Source organism: Pristiophorus japonicus, unplaced genomic scaffold (assembly GCF_044704955.1).
Source record: "Pristiophorus japonicus isolate sPriJap1 unplaced genomic scaffold, sPriJap1.hap1 HAP1_SCAFFOLD_163, whole genome shotgun sequence".
Classification (NCBI taxonomy): domain Eukaryota; kingdom Metazoa; phylum Chordata; class Chondrichthyes; family Pristiophoridae; genus Pristiophorus; species Pristiophorus japonicus.
Window position 1 is genome coordinate 188,774 of NW_027251310.1, and position 5,591 is coordinate 194,364.

Below are 5,591 nucleotides of genomic sequence, written 5' to 3' on the forward strand. Positions count from 1 at the left end.
TACATTAGGAAGGTTATTTGTGTCTTCCTTCGTGAAGACAGAATCAAAGTATCTGTTTAACTGGTCCGCCATTTCTTTGTTCTCTATTATAAATTCACCTGATTCTGACTGCAAGTGACCGACGTTTGTCTTCACTAATCTTTTTCTCTTCACACATCTATAGAAGCTTTCGCAGTCAGTTTTTATGTTCCCAGCAAGCTTCCTCTCATACTCTATTTTCCCACTCCTTATTAAACCCTTTGTCCTCCTCTACTGAATTCTAAATTTCTTCCAGTCCTCAGGTTTGCTGCTTTTTCTGGCAAATTTATAGGCCTCTTCCTTGCATTTAACACTATCATTAATTTCCCTTATTAGCCACGGTTGAGCCACCTTCCCCGTTTTATTTTTTCTCCAGACAGGGATGTACAATTGTTGAAGTTCATCCATGTGATCTTTAAATGTTTGCCATTGCCTATCCAGCGTCAACCTTTTAAGTCTCATTTGCCAGTCTATTCTATCCAATTCACATCTCATGCAATCGAAGTTACCTTTCCTTTAGTTCAGGTCCCTCGTCTCTGAATTAAATGTTTCAATCTCCATCATAATAAAGAATTCTACCATATTATGGTCACTCTTCTCCAAGGGGCCTCGCACAGCAAGATTGCTATTTAGTCCTTTTTCATTACACATCACTGAGTCTAGGATAGCCAGCCCTCAATTTGGTTCCTCGACATATTGGTCTAGAAAACCATCCCTAATACACTCCAGGAAATCCTCCTCCACCGTATTTCTACCAGTTTGGTTAGCCCAATCTATATGTAGATTAAAGTCGCCCATGATAACTGCTGTATCTTTATTGCACGCAGCCATAATTTGTTGTTTGATACTGTCCCCAAACTCACTACTACTGTTTGGTGGTCTGTGCACAACACCCACTCGTGCTTTCTGCCCTTTGGTATTCTGCAGCTCTATCCATACAGAGTCCACACCATCCAAACTAATGTCCTTCCTTAATATTGCGTTAATTTCCTCTTTAACCAGCATCGTTCCCCGACCTCCTTTTCCTTTCTGTCTATCCTTCTTGAATGTTGAATACCTCAGGATGTTGAGTTCCCAGCCTTGGTCACCCTGGAGCCATGTCTCTGGAATCCCAATTGTAACATATTCGTGAATTGCTGCCTCTGAGTGAATTCATCCACCTTATTACGAATAACTCGCATTGAGGCACAGAGACATCAGGCTTGTCTTTTTAATACACTTTGTCCCTTTCGAATTTTGCTGTAATGTGGCCCTTTTTGATTTTTGCCTTGTGTTTCTCTGTCCTCCACTTTTACTTTTCTTCATTCTATCTTTTGCTTCTGCCCCCATTTTACTTCTTTCTATCTCCCTGCATAGGTTCCCATCCCCCTGCCATATTAGTTTAACCCCTCCCCAACAGCACGAGCAAACATTCCCCTTGACATTGGTTCCGGTCCTGACCATGTGCAGACCGTCCGATTTGTACTGGTCCCACCTGCCACAGAACCGGTTCCAATGTCCCAGGAATTTGAATCCCACCCTCCTGCACTATTCATCAAAGCATATATTCATCTGAGCTATCCTGCATTTCCTATTCTGACGAGATCGTGGCACTGGTAGCAATTCTGAGATTACTACCTTTTAATTTAATTCCTAGCTCCCTAACCTCAGCTTGTAGGACCCCATCCCGTTTTTCCCTATATCGTTGGTACACCACGACAGCTGGCTATTCACCCTCCCCCTCCAGAATGCGCTGCAGCTACTCCGAGACATTCTTGACCTTTGCGCCATGGAGGCAACATACCATTCTGGAGTCTCGATTGCAGCCGCAGAAACATCTATCCATTCCCCTTACAATAGAATCCCCTATCACTATAGCTCTCCCACTCTTTTTCCTGCCCTCCTGTGCAGCAGAGCCACCCATGGTGCCATGGACTTGGCTGCTGCTGCCTTCCCCTGATAAGTCATCTCCCTCAACAGTACCCAAGGTGGTGTGTCTGTTTTGCAGGGGATGACCGCAGGGGACTCCTGCACTGTCTTCCTTCCACTGCTCTTCCTGATGTTTACCCATTCCCTCTCTGCCTGAGTAACCTTTAGCTACGGTGTGATCAACTCACTCACTGTGCTATTCACGACATCCTCAGCAATGCGGATGCTCCAGAGTGAATCCGTGCGCAGCTCCAGTGCCGCAATGTGGCCTGTCAGGAGCTGCAGATGGATACACTTGCTGCACATGTTGTCATCAGGGACACTGGAAGCGTCCCTGACTTCCCACATAGCACAGGAGGAGCATGACATGTGTCCGAGCTCTCCTGCTATGACTTAACCATTAGATTTACTTAATTTGGCAACAATTCCAAAGTTTCCTTGCTGCTAAGAACAAGAAGAAATCAAAGAAACAGAAAACTACTCACCACTCAACCAGCCAATCACTTACCCTCTTGGCTGTGACATTACCTTTGATTACTTTTGACTTATTTCTTACTGTTGACCCTGCACCAGCTGTAGCTCGCTGCTCGCTGCTCCTCCAGCCGCTGCTCCTCCGACTGCCGCCGATCCCCGGACTCCCGCTGGGCCTTTATAGGCCGCTGCTCACACCTCCTCCGGTCACTGCTCCTCCGACTTTTGGAAACAAATAATTCAGTCAGGCAGAGTCTGCATGGATTTATGCAAGGGAAGTCATGTTTGACAAATTTGCCGGAATCCTTTGAGGGTGTAATGAACAGGGTGGATAAAGGGGAACCAGTGGATGTGGTGTATTTGGACTTCCAGAAGGCATTTTGACAAGGTGCCACATAAAAGATTACTGCACAAGATAAAAGTTCCCGGGGTTGGGGGTAATATATTAGCATGGAGAGAGGATTGGCTAACTAACAGAAAACAGAAAGTCGGATAAATGGTTAATTCTCTGGTTGGCAATCAGTAACTAGTGGGGTGCTGCAGGGATCAGTGCTGGGACCCCAACTATTTATAATCTATATTAACGACTTGGATGAAGGGACCGAATGTAATGTAGACAAGTTTGCTGATGATACAAAGATGGGAGGAAAAGCAATGTGTGAGGAGAACACAAAAAATCTGCAAAAAGACACAGCCAGGTTAAGTGAGTGGTGAAAAATTTGGCAGATGGTGTATAATGTTGGAAAGTGCAAGGTTATGCATTTTGGCAGAAAAAATCAAAGAACAAGTTATTAGTTAAAAGGAGAAAAATTGCAACGTGCTGCAGTACAGCGGGAGCTGCGCGTACTTGTGCATGAAACAAAAAAGGTTAGTATGCAGGTACAGCAATTGATCAGGAAGGCCAATGGAATCTTGGCCTTTATTGCAAAGGGGATGGAGTATAAAACAAAGAAGTCTTGCTGCAGTTATACAGGGTATTGGTGAGGCCAGACCTGGATAACTGCGTGCAATTGTGGTTTCCATATTTAAGAAAGGATATAGATGCTTTGGAGGCAGTTCAGAGAAGGTTCACTAGGTTGATTCCGGAGATGAGGGGGCTAACTTATGAGAAAAGGTTGAGTAGGTTGTGCCTCTACTCATTGGAATTCAGAAGATTGAGAGGTGATCTTATGGAAACGTGTAAGATTATGAGGGGGCTTGACAAGGTGGATGCAGAGAGGATGTTTCTGCATTCTAACCTTTTGTGTTTCATGTACAATGACCCCCAGGTCCCTCTGCACCGCAGCATTTCTTAATCTCTCCCCATTTAAATAATTATTTGCTTTTTTATTATTGCTACCACAGTGGATAACCTCATATTTCCCACATTATACTCCATCTGACAAATTTCTGCCCACCCACTGAGCCTATCAATATCGCTTTGCAGATTGTTTGCGTCCTCCTCACAACTTGCTTTAACATCTATCTTTGTATCATCAGCAAACTTGGCGACATTACAAACATGCAGAGCACAGAACAAATTATTGACGTAGTGACTTTCCCTCAGTTAGTATTTCTTTCATTGTGTAAAAGAAAATTATCGAATCATTAATTGTGTTATCCCATGAAAGCAAAATAAAAGTTTAACGAAAATAATTGGCACATTTGAAAGGAACATTTTTGTTTTGTGCCGTTTCGGTCAGAGAAATGTTTGTGAAAGGAATTTTTTCAGAAAAAGGGATTCAGCATTTCAGCTTGTCGCTGAACACTTCTCTCTGGACACTGCACTAGGCAGCAGTTTCCGTAGTGTGGCGGTTATCACGTTCGCCTCACACGTGAAAGGTTCCCGGTTCAAGCCCGGGCGGAAACATTATTTTTGAAACAAAAACTGGGTTTAAATGTTCATTGCTCATGTGACAATGGCCTCCTTCTGTGCTGTAAACTTCTCTGATTCCATGAAGAACATTTAAAACCAGTCTCCTAAAATACAGAGTGTGTAAAATCAGAAAGGGAATAAAACTTCCTCAATGATTAAAGTTTCACAAATTATTAAAATGAAGTTGTTGAAGTTTCGACTGACCCTCAGTGATCATGTTAGCATTTCTTTCATTCTGCTCAACAATGCTGTCGTTTAATACCAGCAGATCTAAGCCGAATTTCAAACCCAGAAACAACTCATTCATTATTCACCCTTCCCAGTTCCAGTGCACAGAGAGTTATTTATACTCCATCCCAGAAACTCAAGTCCAACATCTGACATTCCTTATTTCTAATTACTAACTCATTTATTTTGATACCACTCTGAAGTGCTTTGGGTCATCTATGTAATGTAGTTAAATTACTTCACTTTAATTAAAAACGGTGGTCGCAAAATGATTTCCCTAACTGGGAATCGAACCCGGGAAGCTGAAGGGATCGGAATGGTTTTGTGAAGCATTTGAAGATGCTCTCTAAATATCTCACACTGCTAATTTAAAAACACGGTTACGATTTGTTCCAATGTGAAAGAAGGGGATTGCAATGACAACAAAAACACCAGGCAGTGACTGCATTAAGACCAATTCAAACTTTTCACAAAGTTGTTATCACAAAGTAACAGCTGAGCTAAAGTTGGCACTGACCAATGGGTAAAAACATCGCATTATAACCGATGAGCTCACAAATATCAGGAGCAGTGCAGTCTGGTCAATGTCAAACCCCTCCTTCCTTATTCAACAGAGACATGAATGGCAGACAGACGCCACAAAGTTTAATTAAAGAGCGAAGTACAAGTCACATTTAATTTCCAAATCCTTTCACCATAAAATTCCTTCACTTTATTTCAAATCTTACTGCGTTGATTCTGAAAATGAGCACCATGTGATTTGACCTTGAATACTGATTCTATTATCTGTGCACGGTCGGAATTACCGCTCCAGTTTTGAGCCCAATTTGACAAAAGTTGCCCCGGATTCCTGGTGTCGTCAGCAATGAATATTTTGAACCAGACTCCTAAAATAGTGTTTTTTATATGAGTTCACAGGATCTGGGTGTCACTGGCAAGGCTAGAATTTATTGCCCAACCGTAATTGCCCTTGAGAAGCTGGTGGTTGTTGTGTATCTGTAAAGCATGCACTCCCATGTTCCACCACCAGGGAGCTCATCCCTTGAAGTCCCAAGGGATCTCAGCATCCCTTTGGAGCACTGTATATAAGCCGGCCCCCAAGGCCTGTTCC

At 43.0% G+C, this 5,591-nt stretch overlaps 1 non-coding gene across 1 annotated transcript; it reads left to right on the top strand.

Moving 5' to 3' along the window:
- The first annotated feature begins 4,173 nt into the window (after positions 1–4,173).
- On the top strand, positions 4,174–4,246 carry trnav-cac (transfer RNA valine (anticodon CAC)). The gene has a single exon. It is a non-coding gene; the product is annotated as a tRNA-Val (tRNA).
- Positions 4,247–5,591: the final 1,345 nt, after the last annotated feature.